Raw genomic sequence first — 12,972 nt, forward strand, 5'->3', positions numbered from 1 at the left:
TCTCTCTATCTCTCTATCTTTCTTTCCCTCTCTCTCTCCTTTCCTCTCTATCCCTCTCTTTCTCTCTTGTTTGTTCTATGCAATGGATATGGCTGATAATAAGTCTTTTTAGTCAATTTATTGAAACTTCCACTTTTGACAGTATTACAGTTTAGCTTACCGCTTTTCTACAAATGTATTTCAAGAAATTATTTTATTATTATATATTATATTATATTTTATTAGTGGTGTTCTTCAACTTTTCAATGAAATTCATATTTATTGAACAAATTTCCACTTTTTCAACTATTCTTCAACTTCAGCTAAAGACCTCACAATGTTATACATATTTTGTCATTTTTCAACTTTTATAGCCAACAATTCAGTTTAGCGTCAACTTTGAACTTTTTAACGACTTTTTCAACTATTCTCACTATTTCAACTTCTTCTTACGGATTTGAGCTATTCATCCAGTTTAGCTTTAGCAATTCAGCTATTCAGCATTCCCACGCATTTTCTGCAGGAAATGCATTTTCTAGTTTTTCTTCTTTCCCTCTCCGAGAGAGAGCTTTTGGCTCTGGAAACTACGCATATTTGCTCTCAGAGGTCAATTTGGGTCGCAGGACATGGCTCTCGTTTGTCGTTGGTCTAGGGGTGTGATTCTCGCTATCATGCTTATATGAGTTGATGAAGTCACAGTTACACACTAAGCTTTTTCATTACGATTCTGCTGTCACTTTTGACTGAAATATTCAAGTTCGAAATTTGGTAAAATGTTGGCATCAAAAATAATCACAAAGCTGAATCTGCCAGTGGAACCAGAGAAAGAGCCCATGCCAAACAAACTTCTTGACCATTGCCTTTCAAGACAATGACCGATCGGAGCCACATTTCCTTGATTGAAAATTGCTAAAAGAATGTTTTATGTGGCTTGTTGGTCTAGGGGTATGATTCTCGCTTTGGGTGCGAGAGGTCCCGGGTTCAAATCCCAGACGAGCCCTAAGGGCAAAATCTGCTTATCAACAAATTCCTAATTTAAAGTTCACATTGGTAATAGGCAATGAAGCCCATGAACTTTTTCTAATTTAATCCAAAAACTGAAGACTTTGTCCTCAGCAGTCAATTTGCATTTGAACCTATCTGGCCTTGGAATCCCCTAACCCTTCTTGCAATCAACATGAAATGCCAGATAAGTAACCTGCAGCTGAGAATAGTGTAGGGAAATTGTCCTTGTGCTGAAATCCATTATTTTGACATCTTTTCTAAAGTCATCGGGTTCTTACCAAATCCTTCATTTAAAGTCCACATTAGAATTAAGTTCATCCAGATGGTGGAAACTACGCATATTTGCTCTCAGAGGTCAATTTGCGTCGCAGGATATGGCTCTTGTTTGTCGTTGGTCTAGGTGTGTGATTCTCGCTATCATGCTTATATGAGTTGATGAAGTCACAGTTACACACTAAGCTTTTTCATTACGATTCTGCTGTCACTTTTGACTGAAATATTCAAGTTCAAAATTTGGAAAAATGTTGGCATCAAAAGTAATCACAAAGCTGAAACTGCCCTAAAGGCAAAATCTGGTTATCACAAAATTTGAAGTTGTCACTAGTGTCAAGTCCACTCAGATGGTGGAAACTAGGGTTTTTTGTTCACGCACAAAGTAGAGAATTGGTAATAGGCAATGAAGCCAATAAACCTTTTTCTAATTTAATCCAAAAACTGAAGACTTTGTTCTCAGCAGTCAATTTGCATTTGAACCTATCTGGCCTTGGAAGGCCCTGGAATCCCCTAACCCTTCTTGCAATCAACATGAAATGCCAGATAAGTAACCTGCAGCTGAGAATAGTGTAGGGAAATTGTCCTTGTGCTGAAATCCATTATTTTGACATCTTTTCTAAAGTCATCGGGTTCTTACCAAATCCTTCATTTAAAGTCCACATTAGAATTAAGTTCATCCAGATGGTGGAAACTACGCATATTTGCTCTCAGAGGTCAATTTGCGTCGCAGGATATGGCTCTTGTTTGTCGTTGGTCTAGGGGTGTGATTCTCGCTATCATGCTTATATGAGTTGATGAAGTCACAGTTACACACTAATCTTTTTCATTCCGATTCTGCTGTCACTTTTGACTGAAATATTCAAGTTCGAAATTTGGTAAAATGTTGGCATCAAAAGTAATCACAAAGCTGAAACTGCCCTAAGGGCAAAATCTGGTTATCACAAAATTTGAAGTTGTCACTAGTGTCAAGTCCACCCAGATGGTGGAAACTAGGGTTTTTTGTTCACGCACAAAGTAGAGAATTGGTAATAGGCAATGAAGCCAATAAACCTTTTTCTAATTTAATCCAAAAACTGAAGACTTTGTTCTCAGCAGTCAATTTGCATTTGAACCTATCTGGCCTTGGAAGGCCCTGGGTCCCCTAACCCTTCTTGCAATTAACATGAAATGCCAGATAAGTAACCTGCAGCTGAGAATAGTGTAGGGAAATGGTCCTTGTGCGGGAATCCATTGTAGGATTCTCGTAGGGTACAGATTTGATCATTGGCAAATTATCAAATATGTTTTATCAATATTAATAAAGTTATGAATATGGTTATTAATAACTTTATCAAATCGACAAACAATCAAAAACGGGCACCACCCTGCAAGTCAGGGACCAATAATCAAACTGTGGAACAGTCTCATTCTGTGGTAATCCTTTAAAAAGGAATTAAAGGAAGGGGTGAATCCAAACACGGACCTGATTGACCAGCAATTATTACAACAAGTACACAAATAATCACAAGCAACTGCTAATTAAGCATAATAAGATTTATTAACGTCACAATTATCGGTAGCTAATCAATAATCCTTCACTAATAAACTCATATACCTTTTTACAATATCACAACCAAAAACAAAAGCAAAACAAAGCAGCATGTGTCATGGACACGTCTGTGGGTGTGTGTTTGTGTGTGTGTGAGAGAGGAGGGGCATGTCGACCTGTATTTCTAACACAAAGCTACCCAAAATGGCTACTCCTGTGAGCTGCACAAAACTATTTGGCCTCAAGAGGGCGGTAGTGGTGCTGCGTGCACGAGGAGGGGCTGAAGAAGCCGGGGTTGCTAGGCAACGCCGCACGCTTAGTCGGTATGGTAGCTAGTTCCTGTGTTAGCTCTGTCCGAACGTAAGCATGCCACGTGTGAAGCTAGCCTGCAGCGTTAGCTCGGGAGCTACGCGGCTAGCCTGTGGGTGTGTGTGTGTGTGTGTGTTAGAGAGAGAAGAAAGAAGAATAATAAAGGAAAAAAAGGGGCACTCTGATCTTGAGTTATCGATAATGACCCAGTTCCCCTCAGCCACTCAGGTCTGGGCTAACGTGTGGTTTAGGACAGACAGAGACTTTTGACTTACTGAGGGAAACTTTTGTCATTATAACTAATTCAGTGACTAACAGCTGATTTTCGCGATTCTATCGCAGACAGTAACTAAACTCCTGAAAGGAGTGATTTAAGCAGGTAGCGATTACAGTTATACCCAGCTACTTAACACAACATAAATCAACGAGTATAGTGATCAATTTATACATTCACAGACAAGATTAATAATCACATATGGACCAGTACATGATTAAATCAGATCACATTAATGGCAACAATGGTAGCGAACCCTTTTGCTCATTAATAAACACACTACTTATCTCTGCCCAGACGTAAGCCTTCTTACGGTGTGTTCAGTCCGTTTGTTTCTGTCCAGAAATGAAACAGAACGGGTCCCTGGCGCTCGTCAGCGGCCACGGAGAAACGTCCCCTCCAAAAAGCAGCAAGGGGCAAGTTTAGTCGACTTTTGAGAAGAAAAACGTTGTTTCCTTCTCACTGCAGATATGAAAACACTGGTGTGTTTTCAAGGATCCACCGAAATAAAATCCACATTCTCCAGAAAATGGAAGTTTAGCACAAGCGCTTGCGCGCCTCCTTTCAGCAACTGAGTTGCAAGTGAAGACGGGGGAGTTTCCTAGGGTCAGGTTATTTATAGGTTAAAACCCACCTGCTGTGTTTATGGTCCCGCTGAACCAATAGGAAGACTCAAAACTCTTGAAAGGGTGAAAACTACACTTTTGTAGTCATTTGACTTCCTGCCAGTTGTGAGGAGTTTCCCTTCTGGCTGGCATTTCGCATAGAGGTGTGAATTGTCCCGGCTTTGGGGTTTACATGGAGGCCAAGATTCCTTTGTCTTGGTCACATGTTCCTTTGTCTCTGAGCACATGTGTGTCCTGTATCCAGAGGTCAGTTTAATCTGAGGCCTTTTGGTTAAAATCAGATTTAACCAAACTCTTGGTACCCAACACCATTATTTTGACATCTTTTCTAAAGTCATCGGGTTCTTACCAAATCCTTCATTTAAAGTCCACATTAGAATTAAGTTCATCCAGATGGTGGAAACTACGCATATTTGCTCTCAGAGGTCAATTTGCGTCGCAGAGGATATGGCTCTCGTTTTGTCGTTGGTCTAGGGGTGTGATTCTCGCTATAATGCTTATATGAGTTGATGAAGTCACAGTTACACACTAATCTTTTTCATTCCGATTCTGCTGTCACATTTGACTGAAATATTCAAGTTCGAAATTTGGTAAAATGTTGGCATCAAAAGTAATCACAAAGCTGAAACTGCCCTAAGGGCAAAATCTGGTTATCACAAAATTTGAAGTTGTCACTAGTGTCAAGTCCACCCAGATGGTGGAAACTAGGGGTTTTTGTTCACGCACAAAGTAGAGAATTGGTAACATCTTTTCTAAGGTCATCGGGTTCTTACCAAATCCTTCATTTAAAGTCCACATTAGAATTAAGTTCATCCAGATGGTGAAAACTACGATATATTTGCTCTCAGAGGTCAATTTGCGCCGCAGGATATGGCTCTCGTTTGTCGTTGGTCTAGGTGTGTGATTCTCGCTATCATGCTTATATGAGTTGATGAAGTCACAGTTACACACTAAGCTTTTTCATTACGATTCTGCTGTCACTTTTGACTGAAATATTCAAGTTCAAAATTTGGAAAAATGTTGGCATCAAAAGTAATCACAAAGCTGAAACTGCCCTAAGGGCAAAATCTGGTTATCACAAAATTTGAAGTTGTCACTAGTGTCAAGTCCACTCAGATGGTGGAAACTAGGGTTTTTTGTTAACGCACAAAGTAGAGAATTGGTAATAGGCAATGAAGCCAATAAACCTTTTTCTAATTTAATCCAAAAACTGAAGACTTTGTTCTCAGCAGTCAATTTGCATTTGAACCTATCTGGCCTTGGAAGGCCCTGGAATCCCCTAACCCTTCTTGCAATCAACATGAAATGCCAGATAAGTAACCTGCAGCTGAGAATAGTGTAGGGAAATGGTCCTTGTGTTGAAATCCATTATTTTGACATCTTTTCTAAAGTCATTGGGTTCTTACCAAATCCTTCATTTAAAGTCCACATTAGAATTAAGTTCATCCAGATGGTGGAAACTACGCATATTTGCTCTCAGAGATCAATTTGCGTCGCAGGATATGGCTCTCGGTTGTCGTTGGTCTAGGGGTGTGATTCTCGCTATCATGCTTATATGAGTTGATGAAGTCACAGTTACACACTAATCTTTTTCATTACGATTCTGCTGTCACTTTTGACTGAAATATTCAAGTTCGAAATTTGGTAAAATGTACAAAGTAGAGAATTGGTAATAGGCAATGAAGCCAATAAACCTTTTTCTAATTTAATCCAAAAACTGAAGACTTTGTTCTCAGCAGTCAATTTGCATTTGAACCTATCTGGCCTTGGAAGGCCCTGGAATCCCCTAACCCTTCTTGCAATCAACATGAAATGCCAGATAAGTAACCTGCAGCTGAGAATAGTGTAGGGAAATGGTCCTAGTGTTGAAATCCATTATTTTGACATCTTTTCTAAAGTCATTGGGTTCTTACCAAATCCTTCATTTAAAGTCCACATTAGAATTAAGTTCATCCAGATGGTGGAAACTACGCATATTTGCTCTCAGAGATCAATTTGCGTCACAGGATATGGCTCTCGTTTGTCGTTGGTCTAGGGGTGTGATTCTCGCTATCATGCTTATATGAGTTGATGAAGTCACAGTTACACACTAATCTTTCTCATTACGATTCTGCTGTCACTTTTGACTGAAATATTCAAGTTCGAAATTTGGTAAAATGTTGGCATCAAAAGTAATCACAAAGCTGAAACTGCCCTAAGGGCAAAATCTGGTTATCACAAAATTTGAAGTTGTCACTAGTGTCAAGTTCACCCAGATGGTGGAAACTAGGGTTTTTTGTTCATGCACAAAGTAGAGAATTGGTAATAGGCAATGAAGCCAATAAACCTTTTTCTAATTTAATCCAAAAACTGAAGACTTTGTTCTCAGCAGTCAATTTGCATTTGAACCTATCTGGCCTTGGAAGGCCCTGGAATCCCCCTAACCCTTACCAAATCCTTCATTCACAGTTAGACACTTAGCTTTTTCATTACGATTCTGCTGTCACTTTTGACTGATATATTCAAGTTCGAAATTTGGTAAAATGTTGGCATCAAAAATAATTACAAAGCTGAATCTGGCAGTGGAGCCAGAGAAAGAGCCCATGCCAAACAAACTACTTGACCATTGCCATTCAAGTCAGTGACAGATCGGAGCCGCATTTCTTAGATAGAAAATTGCTAAATCTGTGTTTCACGTGGCTCGTTGGTCTAGGGGTATGATTCTCGCTTCACCTGGTTATCACAAAATTTGAAGTTGTCACTAGTGTCAAATCCACCCAGATGGTGGTAGCTAGGCTTTTTGTTTAAGCACAAAGTAGAGAATTGGTAACATCTTTTCTAAAGTCATCGGGTTCTTACCAAATCCTTCATCTAAAGTCCACATTAGAACTAGAAAATGCATTTCCTGCAGAAAATGCGTGGGAATGCAGAATAGCTGAATTGCTAAAGCTAACTGGATGAATATCTCAAATCCGTAAGAAGAAGTTGAAGTAGTGAGAATAGTTGAAAATGTGGAAATCGTTAAAAAGTTCAAAGTTGACGCTAAACTGATTTGTTGGCTATAAAAGTTGAAAAATGACAAAATATGTAGAACATTGTGAGGTCTTTAGCTGAAGCATAGTTGAAAAAGTGGAAATTGGTTCAATAAATATGAATTTCATTGAAAAGTTGAAGAACACCACTAATAAAATATAATATAATATATAATAATAAAATAATTTCTTGAAATACATTTGTAGAGAAGCGGTAAGCTAAACTGTTAAACTGTCAAAAGTGGAAGTTTCAATAAATTGACTAAAAAGACTTATTATCAGCCATATCCATTGCATAGAACAAACAAGAGAGAAATAGAGGGATAGAGAGGAAAGAAAGAGAGAGAGAGGGAAAGAAAGATAGAGAAATAGAGAGGGGGGGGGAGGGAGGGGAGAGGGAGAGAGAAGGAGGGATGGAGAGAGAAGGAGAGAGAGAGGAAGAGAGAGAGGGGGAGAGAGAGAGAGGGGGATGAGAGAGAGAGGGAAAGACAAAGAGAGAGAAAGAGAAGGAGAGAGAGGGAGAGACAAAGAGAGAGAAAGAGGAGAGAGAGAAAGGGAAAAGAGAGAGGGATAGAGAGAGAAAGAGAGAGAAAGAGGATAGAGAGGGAGAGAGAGAGGCAAAGGGAAAGAAAGAGAGAGAGAGAGGGATAGAGAGAGAAAGAGAGAGAGACGGATAGAGAGGGAGAGAGAAGCAGGTGGAAAAAGAGAGATAGAGAGGAGGAGCGAGAGAAGACAGACAGACAGACCAGAACAAGAGAAAAGGCAGACTAAAGTTCATATTCCTGCCTCTAGTATCTGGGTGTGTATCTGTTGTCATGGTAACGACTGGCCAGTGAATGTTTGTAGTAGTTGAAGTAGTGAGAGTAGTAGAAAAAGTGGAAATCGTTTTAAGAAGTATGAATTTCATTAAAAAGCTAAAAGTTGACGCTAAACTGAACTGGACTTGAAAGGCAATGGTCAAGTAGTTTGTTTTGCATGGGCTCTTTCTCTGGCTCCACTGCCAGATTCAGCTTTGTGATTATTTTTGATGCCAACATTTTACCAAATTTCGAACTTGAATATTTCAGTCAAAAGTGACAGCAGAATCGTAATGAAAAAGCTAAGTGTGTAACTGTGAATGAAGGATTTGGTAAGAACCCGATGACTTTAGAAAAGATGTCAAAATAATGGATTCCAGCACAAGGACCATTTCCCTACACTATTCTCAGCTGCCCGGTACTTACCTGGCATTTCATCTTAATTGCAAGAAGGGTTAATCCCAGGGCCTACCAAGGCCAGATAGGTTCAAATGCAAATTGACTGCTGAGAACAAAGTCTTCAGTTTTTGGATTAAATTAGAAAAAGGTTTATTGGCTTCATTGCTTATTACCAATTCTCTACTTTGTGCGTGAACAAAAAACCCTAGTTTCCACCATCTGGGTGGACTTGACACTAGTGACAACTTCAAATTTTGTGATAACCAGATTTTGCCTTTTAGGGCAGTTTCAGCTTTGTGATTACTTTTGATGCCAACATTTTACCAAATTTCGAACTTGAATATTTCAGTCAAAAGTGACAGCAGAATCGTAATGAAAAAGATTAGTGTGTAACTGTGACTTCATCAACTCATATAAGCATGATAGCGAGAATCACACCCCTAGACCAACGACAAACGAGATCCATATCCTGCGACGCAAATTGACCTCTGAGAGCAAATATGCGTAGTTTCCACCATCTGGATGAACTTAATTCTAATGTGGACTTTAGATGAAGGATTAAGAACCCGATGACTTTAGAAAAGATGTTACCAATTCTCTACTTTGTGCGTGAACAAAAAACCCTAGTTTCCACCATCTGGGTGGACTTGACACTAGTGACAACTTCAAATTTTGTGATAACCAGATTTTGACCTTTTGGGCAGTTTTAGCTTTGTGATTACTTTTGATGCCAACATTTTACCAAATTTCGAACTTGAATATTTCAGTCAAAAGTGACAGCAGAATCGTAATGAAAAAGATTAGTGTGTAACTGTGACTTCATCAACTCATATAAGCATTATAGCGAGAATCACACCCCTAGACCAACGACAAACGAGAGCCATATCCTGCGACGCAAATTGACCTCTGAGAGCAAATATGCGTAGTTTCCACCATCTGGATGAACTTAATTCTAATGTGGACTTTAGATGAAGGATTTGGTAAGAACCCGATGACTTTAGAAAAGATGTTACCAATTCTCTACTTTGTGCTTGAACAAAAAAGCCTAGCTACCACCATCTGGGTGGATTTGACACTAGTGACAACTTCAAATTTTGTGATAACCAGGTGAAGCGAGAATCATACCCCTGACCAACGAGCCACGTAAAACACAGATTTAGCAATTTTCTATCTAAGAAATGCGGCTCCAATCTGTCACTGACTTGAATGGCAATGGTCAAGTAGTTTGTTTGGCATGGGCTCTTTCTCTGGCTCCACTGCCAGATTCAGCTTTGTAATTATTTTTGATGCCAACATTTTACCAAATTTTGAACTTGAATATATCAGTCAAAAGTGACAGCAGAATCGTAATGAAAAAGCTAAGTGTCTAACTGTGAATGAAGGATTTGGTAAGGGTTAGGGGGATTCCAGGGCCTTCCAAGGCCAGATAGGTTCAAATGCAAATTGACTGCTGAGAACAAAGTCTTCAGTTTTTGGATTAAATTAGAAAAAGGTTTATTGGCTTCATTGCTTATTACCAATTCTCTACTTTGTGCGTGAACAAAAAACCCTAGTTTCCACCATCTGGGTGGACTTGACACTAGTGACAACTTCAAATTTTGTGATAACCAGATTTTGCCCTTAGGGCAGTTTCAGCGTTGTGATTACTTTTGATGCCAACATTTTACCAAATTTCGAACTTGAATATTTCAGTCAAAAGTGACAGCAGAATCGTAATGAAAAAGATTAGTGTGTAACTGTGACTTCATCAACTCATTTAAGCATGATAGCGAGAATCACACCCCTAGACCAACGACAAACAAGAGCCATATCCTGCGACGCAAATTGACCTCTGAGAGCAAATATCGTAGTTTCCACCATCTGGATGAACTTAATTCTAATGTGGACTTTAAATGAAGGATTTGGTAAGAACCCGATGACTTTAGAAAAGATGTCAAAATAATGGATTTCAGCACAAGGACCATTTCCCTACACTATTCTCTGCTGCAGGTTACTTATCTGGCATTTCATGTTAATTGCAAGAAGGGTTAGGGGATTCCAGGGCCTTCCAAAGCCAGATAGTTCAAATGCAAATTGACTGCTGAGAACAAAGTCTTCAGTTTTTGGATTAAATTAGAAAAAGTTTATGGGCTTCATTGCCTATTACCAATGTGAACTTTAAATTAGGAATTTGTTGATAAGCAGATTTTGCCATTAGGGCTCGTCCGGGATTTGAACCCGGGACCTCTCGCACCCAAAGCGAGAATCATACCCCTAGACCAACGAGCCACATAAAACAGTATTTTAGCAATTTTCAATCAAGGAAATGCGGCTCAGATCGGTCACTGACTTGAAAGGCAATGGTCAAGTAGTTTGTTTTGCATGGGCTCTTTCTCTGGCTCCACTGCCAGATTCAGCTTTTGTGATTATTTTTGATGCCAACATTTTACCAAATTTCGAACTTGAATATTTCAGTCAAAAGTGACAGCAGAATCGTAATGAAAAAGCTAAGTGTGTAACTGTGAATGAAGGATTTGGTAAGAACCCGATGACTTTAGAAAAGATGTCAAAATAATGGATTCCAGCACAAGGACCATTTCCCTACACTATTCTCAGCTGCCCGGTACTTACCTGGCATTTCATCTTAATTGCAAGAAGGGTTAGGGGATCCCAGGGCCTACCAAGGCCAGATAGGTTCAAATGCAAATTGACTGCTGAGAACAAAGTCTTCAGTTTTTGGATTAAATTAGAAAAAGGTTTATTGGCTTCATTGCTTATTACCAATTCTCTACTTTGTGCGTGAACAAAAAACCCTAGTTTCCACCATCTGGGTGGACTTGACACTAGTGACAACTTCAAATTTTGTGATAACCAGATTTTGCACTTAGGGCAAATTTCAGCGTTGTGATTACTTTTGATGCCAACATTTTACCAAATTTCGAACTTGAATATTTCAGTCAAAAGTGACAGCAGAATCGTAATGAAAAAGATTAGTGTGTAACTGTGACTTCATCAACTCATATAAGCATGATAGCGAGAATCACACCCCTAGACCAACGACAAACGAGATCCATATCCTGCGACGCAAATTGACCTCTGAGAGCAAATATGCGTAGTTTCCACCATCTGGATGAACTTAATTCTAATGTGGACTTTAGATGAAGGATTTGGTAAGAACCCGATGACTTTAGAAAAGATGTTACCAATTCTCTACTTTGTGCGTGAACAAAAAACCCTAGTTTCCACCATCTGGGTGGACTTGACACTAGTGACAATTTTTCAAATTTTGTGATAACCAGATTTTTGATTTTTTTGGGCAGTTTTAGCTTTGTGATTACTTTTGATGCCAACATTTTACCAAATTTCGAACTTGAATATTTCAGTCAAAAGTGACAGCAGAATCGTAATGAAAAAGCTAAGTGTCTAACTGTGAATGAAGGATTTGGTAAGGGTTAGGGGGATTCCAGGGCCTTCCAAGGCCAGATAGGTTCAAATGCAAATTGACTGCTGAGAACAAAGTCTTCAGTTTTTGGATTAAATTAGAAAAAGGTTTATTGGCTTCATTGCTTATTACCAATTCTCTACTTTGTGCGTGAACAAAAAACCCTAGTTTCCACCATCTGGGTGGACTTGACACTAGTGACAACTTCAAATTTTGTGATAACCAGATTTTGCCTTTTGGGCAGTTTTAGCTTTGTGATTACTTTTGATGCCAACATTTTACCAAATTTCGAACTTGAATATTTCAGTCAAAAGTGACAGCAGAATCGTAATGAAAAAGATTAGTGTGTAACTGTGACTTCATCAACTCATTTAAGCATGATAGCGAGAATCACACCCCTAGACCAACGACAAACAAGAGCCATATCCTGCGACGCAAATTGACCTCTGAGAGCAAATATGCGTAGTTTCCACCATCTGGATGAACTTAATTCTAATGTGGACTTTAAATGAAGGATTTGGTAAGAACCCGATGACTTTAGAAAAGATGTCAAAATAATGGATTTCAGCACAAGGACCATTTCCCTACACTATTCTCTGCTGCAGGTTACTTATCTGGCATTTCATGTTAATTGCAAGAAGGGTTAGGGGATTCCAGGGCCTTCCAAAGCCAGATAGGTTCAAATGCAAATTGACTGCTGAGAACAAAGTCTTCAGTTTTTGGATTAAATTAGAAAAAGTTTATGGGCTTCATTGCCTATTACCAATGTGAACTTTAAATTAGGAATTTGTTGATAAGCAGATTTTGCCATTAGGGCTCATCCGGGATTTGAATCCGGGACCTCTCTCATCCAAAGCGAGAATCATACCCCTAGACCAACGAGCCACATAAAACAGTCTTTTAGCAATTTTCAATCAAGGAAATGCGGCTCCGATCGGTCACTGACTTGAAAGGCAATGGTCAAGTAGTTTGTTTTGCATGGGCTCTTTCTCTGGCTCCACTGCCAGACTCAGCTTTGTGATTATTTTTGATGCCAACATTTTACCAAATTTCGAACTTGAATATTTCAGTCAAAAGTGACAGCAGAATCGTAATGAAAAAGCTAAGTGTGTAACTGTGAATGAAGGATTTGGTAAGAACCCGATGATTTAGAAAGAAAAGATGTCAAAATAATGGATTCCAGCACAAGGACCATTTCCTACACTATTCTCAGCTGCCCGGTACTTACCTGGCATTTCATCTTAATTGCAAGAAGGGTTAGGGGATCCCAGGGCCTACCAAGGCCAGATAGGTTCAAATGCAAATTGACTGCTGAGAACAAAGTCTTCAGTTTTTGGATTAAATTAGAAA

At 39.2% G+C, this 12,972-nt stretch overlaps 3 non-coding genes across 3 annotated transcripts; 1 reads left to right on the plus strand and 2 right to left on the minus strand.

Annotated features, from left to right (window-relative positions):
• Window positions 1-907: 907 nt before the first annotated feature.
• trnap-ugg (transfer RNA proline (anticodon UGG)) lies at window positions 908-979 on the plus strand. Its single transcript has one exon. It is a non-coding gene; the product is annotated as a tRNA-Pro (tRNA).
• A 9,418-nt stretch (window positions 980-10,397) lies between these two features.
• Window positions 10,398-10,469, minus strand: trnap-ugg (transfer RNA proline (anticodon UGG)). The gene has a single exon. It is a non-coding gene; the product is annotated as a tRNA-Pro (tRNA).
• Window positions 10,470-12,435: 1,966 nt separating this feature from the next.
• trnap-ugg (transfer RNA proline (anticodon UGG)) lies at window positions 12,436-12,507 on the minus strand. Its single transcript has one exon. It is a non-coding gene; the product is annotated as a tRNA-Pro (tRNA).
• Between the last annotated feature and the right edge of the window lie 465 nt (window positions 12,508-12,972).

This window comes from Perca flavescens, unplaced genomic scaffold, assembly GCF_004354835.1.
Source record: "Perca flavescens isolate YP-PL-M2 unplaced genomic scaffold, PFLA_1.0 EPR50_1.1_unplaced_scaf_7, whole genome shotgun sequence".
In the NCBI taxonomy this organism is placed as follows: Eukaryota; Metazoa; Chordata; class Actinopteri; order Perciformes; family Percidae; genus Perca; species Perca flavescens.